We start from the raw sequence: 12658 nt of genomic DNA, 5'->3' as shown, positions 1-12658 counted from the left end.
TGTATCTGAGGTGAAGGGTGTACCCTGGTCCGTGAGGACTTCTTTGGGGATACCCACTCTAGAAAATAGGTTGACTAATTCCCGTGTGATATTTTTTGTGTTAGCGAAGCGCAGGGGAACCGCCTCTGGGTATCGGGTAGCGTAATCCACCATGACCAACATGTACTTATGGCCACGGTTAGAGGGTTCCAGGGGGCCTACTAAGTCCACCCCTATTCTATCAAAAGGGATGTCTATCAGAGGTATTGAGACGAGAGGAGCGCGGTCCCTCCTAGGAATCTGGCGAATCTGACATTCCGGAAAGGATTGACAGAAGCGCCGGACCTCCTCGTTGATCCAGGGCCAGTAAAAGCGGAGTTTGATCCTCTCCAAAGTTTTTTCGGCCCCGAGGTGGGCGCCTAAGAGGTGATCGTGAGCTAGTTCACATACCTCCCGCCGGAAGGTACGCGGCACTAGCAACAATTTCCGCACCTCGCCCTCGTGGGTTGCCACCCGATACAGCAGATCATTCTCCAGAACAAAGAAGGGCTCGCGTGGTATGGAACCGTCAGCTTGTCAGCTGCCTGGAAGAACAACCACATTCCTGGCAAACCACAGGGAATCGTCATTCCACTGCTCCCTTTTAAATGAGGCAGGCGTGGACCGAAATTGATGGTCCAAGTTGCTCAGAGGGTCTTGTGAGCATGTTAGCGGAAGCGTTCCCTGGCTTGTCCCTCTCCGGCGGATACTTCCGGGTCAGGGTCTGTCGCCGAGGAAGCGTCCCCCGATGTGCCTGCACCATTAGGGCCTGCCCCAGAGCACGGTGTGGAGACCGCGGGAAGAGCGCCTCGTCCCCTCATAGCCAGACCCAGTGAGGCCCCAGGAGCAGTGTGTATCTTACCGCTGTTTCTGTGTGCCCATTCTTGTCCCAAAATCACTGGATAGGGGGGTATGACTTGGTCTCCCCATTCACACAAGTGACTTGCAAATGTTGCTTAAGCCACTGTCGCGGTAATACATAACGGCGAGCGACAATGGTAATGTTGCTGCCGGAGTCAAACAGAGCCACCACCGAGTGCCCATTCAATAACACCACTCCCGTGTTTGGACTTGCCAGCGGGTGCGACGGAGTACAGTACCTTTCCGAGGTGGCCCAGGTGCAGTCCATCGGTTCCGAGGTGGCGTTGAGGGGACAGGTTGGCAGTAGATGGCTGGTCTCATCGCACTTGTAACAGTGCGGGAAGGCCGGCTTTTCTTTGGGCCTTTGCGGCGCTTCCGCAGCGCATTAAGAGGGCTCAAGGGTGGCCGCCCATCCCTGTCGGTTCCCACGAACGTGCCTTTCCAACCCCCCAGCTTGGTAGACCACGAACTGATGCTCCAGGACTTCCAGGAGGCCTGGCATATCCTTATAGGGGTGGCGCCGGACCTGCTGGGCGAGGGAGCTTGGCATGGCATTCACCAGGCCCTCACAGGCCACCTGCTCCACGACCTTCTGGGCTTGGGGATCTTCGGGCCGTAGCCAGCATCCCATCTTCCCCCAGAAGTCGAAGGCCTGTGCTCGGGCCGGCTTCTCCGGGTCGAACTGCCAGCTCCGCCATTCAGTCGCCTGCTGGCCCGGCATGATGCCGTAGCGTGCCAGGATCTCCTGTTTTAGGAGGTCGTAACTCACGGCCTCCTCCTCGGGGAGGTCGTAATAAACCCACTGCGCGGGTCCCTTCAGGTAGGGCGCCAGAATGGACGCCCACTCGGACCGCTGCCACTCGTTCCGGGTGGCCATCCATTCGAATATGCCCAGGTAAGATTCAATGTCGTCCGCCTCTGTCATAGGCACCAGAGGCGGGGGCGTTGGACGAGGCGGATCGGGTCTTACCCTCCGGGCTTCTGCCAACCTGGCCTTCGTTTCCTCCAACTCCCGGGTGGTAGCGGCTTGCGCTTGCTGCAGGGCCAGGATCTGGGCGTTCATCCTCTGCAGCACTGTGTTGAGGTCTTGTCCTTCTGTCATATTATTCGGACTTGTATCCTGCCGACTATGCCACTGTAAAAGACTTAACAAAAGACAGCATAAAGGTTTGGGGTTTCCGGCCCCGTATATTGCAGACAAATCCACAATTCAACTCTGGTCAAAATATAAACAAAACAGTTCATATACGTGACAACATTAGAGGCGTCATTTTATAAGGGAGGAGCCGGAAGTGGAGAAATGCTGGGAAGGAACCGTGAGGGAGGATGGGACTGATGACGTCAGGAAAGATGGCGGAGGAAGGGCGGAAGTAAACGTACTGCGGGAAGGCTTATGATGGTGGAGCGTCTTTTTTCCTGGAAGAAATCAGAGGAGAAAGGTTAGTACCCCGCCACTCCCTGTCGGCGAACGTCTTTCAAAGCGGTTTAAGGTCCGTCCACGGTCTCCTAATCGCGCGTGCTTGACACCCTGCATGAAAAGAGAAAAACCCACACTTATCTCTGAAATAGCATAAAAAAGTTAAAAGTAATTGGCACCTGTCATTGTTTATTCCGTATTTAATAAAAGGCAGACTTTGTTTGGAGTTTGGATTGAACAGAATATTTCAAATAATAACACAAATGAAAATGGGACCCTTAATTTAATATTTTATTGCTCAATCTTTAGAGGCAATCGCTGCAAGCAAATGATTCCTGGAGCTCTCCATGAGGCTTCTGCACATTTTAACAGGTTGTTTGGCCCACTTTTCCTGAGCAAACCTCTCCAGCTTAGTCACGGTTGAAGGGGGGCTTCTCCAGACTGCATGATTCAGTTCTTTCCATAGAGGATTCAAATCATGTCTTATAGAAGGCCACTTCAGAATAGTTCAATGTTTTGTTCTTTTGTGCTTTTAGTTGTGTGTTTTGGGTCATTATCTTCTTGGAGGATCCGTGACCTGCGACCTGAGGCAGAGCTTTCTGACATTGGGCAGTACATTTCACTCCAGAATGTTTTGAAAGACATATCAAAGGCTTGTAGGTATACCTGGGACAATTGCTTTTCAATTAATCGGTTTTCAGGCGGCATATTGCACTTTTTCAATGAGCTTTAAGGGAACCAACAAATTTTTCCATGTCTGTATGTGGGGTTTTTCCCCTTCTAGATACTACAGTTTTCCACCTAGATGTCCAAAGAAATGCAGTTTAGGATATTCAGCATCCATAACATAGCTCTGTGTGAGTGTGAGTGTGAGTGGTAGTGTGGTCATGGGTAGTCCCTGACATGGACTGGTGCCCCATTCAGGGCGGATTCCTGCCTTATGCCCAGGCTGTCAGGTAATGCTCTGGCCTTCAGATTTCATTGTTCACTAAAGAGACTGAAGGCATTCCATGACAGTCACAAGAAAGCATACCCAAAACATAACCAAGCCTAGTCCATGTTTCACAGTAGGTATGGTGTTCTTTTCTTTGAAAGCTTCATTTTTTTAATATGTGGACATAGAGCTGATGTGACGTCTCAAAAACCTCCAGTTTTGTCTCATCTGTTCAAAAGACATTCTCCCTGAAGCACTGTGGCCTCTTTAGCAAATTCAAGTCTGTCATTTTTGTTTTTCTTTCAACAGTGAAGTGCCTCTTGGGTCCTCTTCTATTGAGCCCACTGTCACTCAAAAGCGATGGATGTTGCTATTAGACATTAATGGACCTTGACCTTAGAGTTCAGCTTGTATCTCTTTGGAAGTTGTTCTTGCCATTTCGTGTACAATTCTCACTAACCTTCTGCCCATTCCGGGGTCGATTTTTCAAGTTCAGCCGCATCCAGGCAGGTTGGCTACAGTCCCATTGACTTTAAATTTCTTAATAATATTTGCAACTGTTTTCACAGGAACATCAAGCTGCTTCGAGATGGTCTTATAGCCTTTACCTTTGACATGCTTGTCTATAATTTTTTTTCTGCTTTCCTTAGACAGCTCTCTCTGTTTCTGTCTCCGGTCTGTTTTAAGTGTAGGACAGATGATGATTCCAAACAGCAGAGTGACTACTTTAATCTAGTTAAATAGACCAAATCACTGACTATGTGATTGGAGGTGTGTGATAATAAATAAAGAAAACAGCAAGTTGGCAAAGTTACTCAAATCCAATTATTTGATCTTTTCTAGGGGTGCCAACAAATGTGTCCAGGCCATTTAAGGATATCTTATCTAATCTTATACTTGATCTCTTTTCACACCTGCTTTGCTTTACTTGATGGCATATCAAAGGCTTGCAGGTATACCTGGGACAATTGCTTTTCATTTAATCGATTTTCAGGCGGCATATTGCACTTTTTCAATGAGCTTTAAGGGAACCAACAAATTTCTCCACGTCTGTATGTATGGTTTTTCCCTTCCATATGCTATGGTTTTCCCCCTAGATGTTCAAAGAAATGCAGTTTAGGTTATTCAGCATCCATAACATAGCTCTGTGTGAGTGTGAGTGGTAGTGTGCGCATGGGTAGGCCCTGACATGGACTGGTGCCCCATTCAGGGCTGATTCTTGGCTTATGCCCAGGCCTGTCAGGTAATGCTCTGGCCTCTCGTAACCTTAAATTGGCTTTAGTGGGCTTGAATATGCATGTATATTATATTATAAAACTTTAATAAAACAATTATGGAACACACATACCTGACGTGTGCTGCTTATATTTATTGTCTAATGTTTTATTTAATGTATGCTTTTGTAATCTTTCCCTGCGATTGTTACTGCAGGCTCCTCTTATATTGCCATATTCCTCGCGTTTTCACTAACAGTGAGCCCATCAGCGATCTCATTTTCAGCCAAAATCTCATTTTCTATTCACCAACCACAGCATTCGAGTCTACTTGAGGCTACAAAAGTTTTAGATTGAAAGTTTAGTATCCGCTTTACCACTACTGCACTAATCAGCCTTACAGTATCTCTGGAGTTACTCCTCTACTTTGGGCATCTTCTAATTCTCACTTTGTAGAAAGCAAGCCATTATTCTTAGGTGAAGGACCATGATTTTCAATTTGGAGGTACTCATCCTCAACCTAATTGCATCACACTTATCTGAAAATAGCTCTATTGAATACCAATTATCTTATTGTGATGAAATCAAGATGACAGCATCGTCATCATCTACAAAGAGCAAAGATGAGGGTAAACTGGGATGTTTGCTTAAAGCTGTTTGGCAATGTTCAAGTGTATTCAGCAGCTAAACATTTCACTTCATTAGTAATATGTTTGAAAAAAAGCGACATAGCTGATTCCCATGGCACATAGCTACAGTAATTAAAGGAGCCATGTTCAGTCACCTGAATATTTTTGCTTTTATTCTCACCACACATAACAATATTGTGAATTATTTTTTCTCTCAAAGTACTGTGATTTGTTTTAACTCTTGTAATCACAATTCTGCATACCGACTTCTGCCCATTATAACCACATCTGCTGTTTCTCAGAGTTATTTCTCTGCTGTATATTATTAAAATGAAACTACACCACAGCCAGCTTGTGCTGCCCACCATTTTCCGCTAAGTTCTGGCGCTTAGCATCTGAGGTTCCACTGAAGGTACTTTAAGTACAAGACCATATACCGAGAAGTGGGCAACTTTTTGCCAGACAGTTTTGAGTTGCTGTCAGTAAAGGGCAGCATTTGAGTCATTGTGCCAGGTATTTTTATAAAAAGAAAATGGGTCTTAACCAAAATAATAATACTGCCTATTCTACGCTCTGTTCCTGTGCCCTGGGGATTTTCAGTGTCACTATCTGTCTGTCACTCCTCCTGATTCATATGCTTGTGTGCATTTCTGGTCGGAGTCCAGTTGAAACTCAGCTACATAGTAGCTCTGTTTTTTGAGAATGTTATTTTATGTCTAAATAGAGAAGATGGTTAATGACACAGCATTGTGGCTATGAAGACTTCATTAGGAATGTAACTGAAGAGGAAAAAACAGTTTAACTATAGAAATAAAGGACAGAACAAAGCCAGGAAGATGAAAGGAGTGAAAGACAAGATTAACTGTGAAAGCAGCCATTAGCAAAGCTGAGTAGTAAATTCAAGAGTCTTTGTGTACTATACACACTTCACAATAATGCTCTTATAAACTTATAAAGGGAGGGTTGTGAATTGGGGGTTTTAGCATCCAAAGATTAGTTTTAGTCTATTTTGTTTTTTCTTTTTTACATTTGCTTTTTACATAGTTGTTTATTTTTATTTTTTGTAATGTCAATTTTGCTTAGCATTCTTCACACATTCACCACCATTTTTTATTTCTACTCTCTCTTTTTGAAAGAGGAGAACCAGAGAATGCAGAAGTCAAAGACAAAGATCAAACCACACCTTCAAAAAGCCAAAAAACAAAACACTAAAATTGTGTTCAAAATGTTTTTGAAAAGTAGAAAAGAAAGAATCACACTAATAATTTAGAAAGTTATCCTCAAACTCGGAAACTGAAAATGGCTACCAGTGCTGACAGGTCACAACCTCTGAGACCAAACACTAGCAACCAGGAAGTCATGTCTTAATGATGGACTCAAAAAATGGCAGCACCCATAACTGAACAAAATGGCATCCAAATAGCACAAAATATTTTCAACCAAATTAAATCAATTTTTAATGCAAAACTACCAAATATTTGGAATCCTCAAAGCCTAACCCTAGTAAGGGATAATGAAACAGCAGAAATTTTCTAAGAAAAATTAAAATCATAATAGCTTTGTTTTTTATGGGGACCATGCTTTTGTAGTTAGCAGTGTCCCTATTACTAGTCACTTGGTTTACAACATCGTTATACAGTCCATACAAAAGACACAGAGACTGATGTTAAAATTTTAGATTCTTGCCAAAATCTACCCACTCTAGTAAAATCTCAGTTAAGGTAAAGGCCTTCTAGTGTGGTTAGGACCCTTTTGTGACACCTTCTTTAACTTTTTGAAGTACATTTTGGTATCATCTCTAGCTTTTCTTAATGTCTCCTGGTTCTGGTGTCAATCTGTCCCTTGGTTTGTGTTTGTTCTTATATAGCCCAAAAATATGTTATTTTTGGTTGTTTTCTTTTGTTGTATTCCTTTTTCATTAAATTTGATCAAAAAAACATTTTGTGGTTCTAGAATAAGCGTTACACCCTGGCAATTCTTTATGTGTGTTCCTAAATGTTATACCTTCATCTCTCGCTCCTTATTGACAAATACTGGACAAGCCAGTTTCCTCCATGGAAACACTACAAGGTTAGTCATTTAGTCTTGGAGGAATGTGTGATCCAAACCTGAGAAGAAGCTTCTGTTTGTTTTTTTAAAAATGTCTTTGAAATCCTGAGACTGAACACAAACCGAGTGCGGCCATGATGAAGAAATGTGAATTGTTCTACAAAAGGCTCATAAGCACTCTCTGAAATGGTCCTCTTTTAGTAATGCAGATATCTGGACACTGTCTACAAAACGTGGAGTAAATATGATTTTTGGGCTGTCAGGAGACCATTGTTAAATGTCAAATTTTTCTCAAATACCCAGATATGACATGTTTGGTTACATATTTGCAAGTGAAACAGTGGCTCCTCTTACAACAAAACTTGCCTGGTGGGGTAAGCAACTCTGCATTGTGAAGTGAACAGTGGATTTGCTTAAGTTAGGTCGTCATTGGGAAGAGATCATGGGTGCATTATCTAAAAGGGCTTTGTGGAAGGATTTGTCTGGAATTCTGTAGATTTTTTAATGACCTGTAAGTGATAGCGAGAAAGAGAGAGACAGGGAAAGAGACAGATAGGAAGGAAAGGAATATTTTCCTGATCCATTAATAACCTTCTCCTGCTGACTACCTCCCTCAGGCTGATGTTGTATTATACAACTTCTAGCTGGATTGTATGTCAGACTTGATGACTGCAGTTGCTGATCTCACTGACTATGTCAGATTCTGTAGCTACATTTTGCTCTGTATGTCATCTTAGATGACTACATAATGACTTTCCAGCACTGTATTCACATTTTCAAAGTATCTCCAGCACAGACATTTTTCTGACAGCCACACAGTGTGCAATCAGTGTTGTGTGAATGCTTTCCAGGTACAATGAGTTCAGCCACAGTCTTGGCTTTTTTTCATTCTGTTGTGGTATATAAAACATGTGACATCAAACAGACAATTTTCTCTTCTGTTTTTCAGGTCTAAAACACCCAGGGTCCTTCTTATTTTTACTATAACTGCATTATATTTATTGCATTTCCGAGTGAGCACACATTGATTGTCAGATCTATTATGCATTCAAGCAGGCCATTATGACTTCGAACAAAAATCAGACCTATTTGACTTTGTCGGGGTGAGTCGCAGACTTGTTGGACTGAGTTGCTGGGTATGTCAGACAACATGGATTGGCAGTCATGGGAGTGCACTTCAAATACTGCTGACTGGCAAACTTTATATCAATGATGTCTATGAATGAAAATCTCTGGAAAGGTTGGACCTTTAGGCAAAGTTCTTTTCTTTAGCCTACTTTACGAAAGCAGAACTATCTTTTTCGCTGGACACATTCCGTTATAGCAGAAGTCGCTATGTATTGTGAACACGGGTGCTGAACGCACAAGGAGACGGGGTCACTCACTTAAACAGTGATTGAATGGGAAACAAATGCAGTTTTTTTACCTCCTCTTTGCTAGATCAGCTGCTGGCTTGCTGCTGCTGCTGTGCCAAGTGATCTGCATCTCACACAGCACTTCAAACATTTAAAACTCCTGTACAGCTGCTCTCCTTTGGTCTCACTGCCTTGTCCCTCTTCTCCCTCAGACATCCTCTGCTCCTGTTGGGGCTCCCGCTAGCAAGGCACGCCCCTATGAAGAGGAAGATTTTTTATTCTTTTTTTATTGAGAGACAGAGCTGTGCCTACTGGGTACACACGGAGCCCGGTTTACTCCTGAAAGAGACTTATATTTGTTTGAAGTGTTTGAATAACGTTTCTGTCTCTAGAATCTCCTGTGTGCAGCTGTGCAACTCTGTGAGCCAAGTGTGACAATATATATATCACTTGCAGATATGTCACCAGCAATTCCAGTTGTTACTGGTCCATTTTGGAAAATAAATATCAAACAACTGGCCTCCTGCAAGTCCAAAAACCTCATGTGCTATGTTTCTTGTAGGAAGTGTCCAGCCCACAAAGGTGAAACAGGCAGGTGGCTTGAGCACTTCTGAGCCGCTAAGACCAAAGGCTTTACAAAATGTGTTGTGCTGCAGAACATTTCAAATCCTTTGATCATAGCCACACTGACCTCTTTCTTTTCTTTTTAAAAACACCTTTTAAGAAAAAAACAAAGAAGCTAAACACATTCTTGTGTTTGGTTCCCACATTCTTCCAGGACTAAACAACTGTCTGACTTTATAATCTCTTGTCTCATCTCCTCTAATGGCTGCTTTTTGCACCCACTCTTATCTTCGACTCCTTTCATCTTCTGGTTATGCCCCCTCCCTTCCCACCTAGTATTTAACCTGCTTCTTTTTTTTCATTCACCTACCTGATGAAGCTAACTTCTCCTTTTGTTTTTATAAGCATGAGAATAATCTTTACTGTTTCCCAGTGACAGAGTTATGCATTTAATTAATTACAAATGGCTTAGACTATCTGATATCTGTTTGGCATCATTTAAAAGTATGGAACAAGTCAGAAAGTATTTATCTGAGACTGAGTGCACACCTCTTGGGTAGCAGACAAGCCATCATTGCTACAGAAGAGGATATAGGGGTGGGCCATACTGGTACTGTGCTCTTTCATTGCCCTACAGTGTTGAGATACAGCTGTAAATTGTGCATTGTTGTGTACTTTAAAAATAAAAACTATAGAAGAAGGTAAAGTTAGACTTGGCTGCCGTAAGTGATGTGGCTTTGCAGAGTCCTAGATCTATTCCAGTCACTGTCTGTTTGGAGTTGACATGTTCTCTCCATGTATGTGGCTCAGTGAGGTGCATGGGTCTGGCAATCCATCCATACAAAGGAGGCCTTGATGTCAAAACTCAAAAGCTTATCTCCCACCCAATGTCACCTCACTACCCCACTAGGCACACACATGTACCCACACTCTATGACCATCATATATGCCAACAATAAATCAGATACAGGGATTAAAGTAAAATGAAAAATTCCAAAGTTCATTAACACTTGAATCCCTGAAGTCTACGAAAAATCTTGTAATCCCGGCCCACCAAACAAGCACTCTTGTTTTGTTATACTTGTACCTTTTGCGAAAGTGTTTATTTGATAATTGGACTTCAGTCTTCACACATTATACACTTCATGTCTACATTTTGTCAGTTATTACTAAAATATGAAAACATTTCTTTTTTAGTTATGTGTTCAACAGTTCCTGCCTCAGATTTCATCCTACATTTACACAGATTGCTGTAGACACAGAACACATATGAAATGTATGTATTCCATCCATCCATTATCCAACCCGCTATATCCTACAGGGACATGGGGGTCTGCTGGAGCCAATCCCAGCCAACACAGGGCGTAAGGCAGGAAACAAACCCCAGGCAGGGCGCCAGCCCATCGCAGGGCACACACACACAAACTAGGGACAATTTAGAATCGTCACTGCACCTAATCTGCGTGTCTTTGGACTGTGGGAGGAAACTGGAGTACCCAGGGGAGAACATGCAAACTTCACACAGAGAGGACCCGGGAAGCGAACGCGGGTCTCCTAACTGTGAGGCAGCAGTGCTACCCACTGCGCCAATGTATGTATTCCAAACGATGATATATTTTTTTTAACCAATACAACTCCAGGCACTTCACATGCAAATAAGGAGCCTGGGCTTCAGCCCGAGTTGAGCTCTGTCGAGTGGGGGGAAGGGTTAGCAGGCTGGTTTTTGCTTGTGCTGATCGATATATTTACAAAACAAAAGATGCTGATGGAGAGGCGTGAAGGGATTTAAGGTGAGCTGGGATTACAAGTTTTTTCGTAGGCTTCAGGGATTCTAGTGTTAATGTACTGAAATAAGTGTAAGAATCTAAATGAAGGGTGAAACATCACATCTGCAGGAAATCAGCTTCCTTCTGATCGTGCAGTTAATTACCATAAATGTAAAGGTAATATGTAATGAAATATTTTGAGGTCACATATTTGTTCCAAATAAAGAAAAAGTCCATATAGTGGGATTCCTTTGTTCGTGTTTACCATAATTTCATCTTATCTTGTGCAGTTGTTTTATTGTCTTTCACATTGTCTTGTTCACAGCTGTGTCGGTGGTATTGGATTAAATATTGCTGGGAAGGCTCCTAGAAGCTATGATATTAAACGTTTTCTGACTATCCATATTGTCACTCTCTTTATTCTCAACTGCCATATTTATGGGTTGTTCAAATCACAATTTGGATATTTTTTTGTGTTTCTTTTTTTGTTAGGTAAAATTTTCAGCAAAACAGTGTCTTTTGCTTCACTTTCTTTAATTGTTTTCCTTACGCGGTATCCCTGGGTTTTTGCTTTAAATGACTGTCCATTTGGCCTTTTCTGTTTTACAGCATGGTAACACGATCTCATAAAATTGACCTTGAGTAGAATTTGGCTTTAACACTTTTTCGTTTATAGACGAATCATAAAAAATAATTGCATTTTTAGAGTCTCAACTATACTACTATATATGATATCTCAATTCATAAATTGTTTGTAATATAAGGTCACAATATAACCTAAATCACAATTACTAAAACTTGTTTAAAACTTGCACTCGATGCTTGCTAGGTTAGGCTCCAGTTTCCCAGCATTCCTGCTTTGGATATGTAGGTTTAGATCATGGATTGATGGATGGAAAGTTAAAGCACTTTTAATTTTTAGTTTACTTTATCAAAGAGTCATTTTTGTCAGAGTGGTGCATGTGAAGTTTGATAAACGCTTTCTCAGACCACTGCACTGCTCTTTGGACACGCGACACTTTCAAGACATCTGCACGTGAAATTTCAGTCATTTAAGTAACTAATTGAGCAGCGGCTATCTGACATGTAAAAGCGGAAAATACTGGATACAAAATATTCAAGTTGAAGTGACCTCTCTCAAGCTGAATTTAAACAGTAACTGGTTATTTAAGCAGTACAGAATGTTTCTCTGTTTAAAGGGTAGGTGATATTAAATTACCGTATCCCTCGATTATTAATATTAGTTGTTACCTTTAAGAAAAGCTGAAGGCAAAACAATGAAAAAAGCAACAGTTTACTGAAGATTTCATTTAGTAACATAGTGCATCTGTGGGTTGGAAGGGGCGTGGCCCACTTAAACTCCGCCTCTGAAAGTGACCTATTATACTCGTGCTCCAATCGTACCCTACCCACTCATATTTTTCTTTTTAAAGCATTTTATTTAGGTTCAATTAAATAAGTTTATAACTTATTCCTTTTAATGTGCTTATTTTTACTTACATATGCTAAGGTCCCTTTGCAAGCAGGCCCCAGAGTGCACACTGAAGTAACCCTCATGGTAGACCTGGCCAGAGGTCCAGAGTCTGCTTACTGTCTTACAACAAATGATGCCAGGGTAGCTTCACAGTAAACTGAATTAGATAAAGTAGGCTGACGAAATAGTTGAATTCACAAAAAAGCTATACTTGCTCCACTGTGCAGAAAAGATTCATGAAAATGGATTATTTCCAGAGACATTCTTTCCATGGAGAAGAAGTGATAGCATTAATAGTTTTTACAAGGTAACATGCCTAAAAAAGAATGTAAAAAGGAGCCGTGTGTTGTTCCCTTTGCCCCAGAACTCCTTGCCAA

At 42.1% G+C, this 12658-nt stretch overlaps 1 protein-coding gene across 2 annotated transcripts in view; it reads left to right on the top strand.

Moving 5' to 3' along the window:
* Positions 1-12658, top strand: part of si:dkey-9k7.3 (circularly permutated Ras protein 1) — a 141345-nt gene that overhangs the window by 102793 nt on the left and 25894 nt on the right. The gene's annotated exons all lie outside the window — the stretch shown is intronic.

This window comes from Polypterus senegalus, chromosome 1 (genome assembly GCF_016835505.1).
Source record: "Polypterus senegalus isolate Bchr_013 chromosome 1, ASM1683550v1, whole genome shotgun sequence".
Taxonomy (NCBI): domain Eukaryota; kingdom Metazoa; phylum Chordata; class Cladistia; order Polypteriformes; family Polypteridae; genus Polypterus; species Polypterus senegalus.
This window is presented reverse-complemented; position numbering and strand designations above follow the sequence as displayed.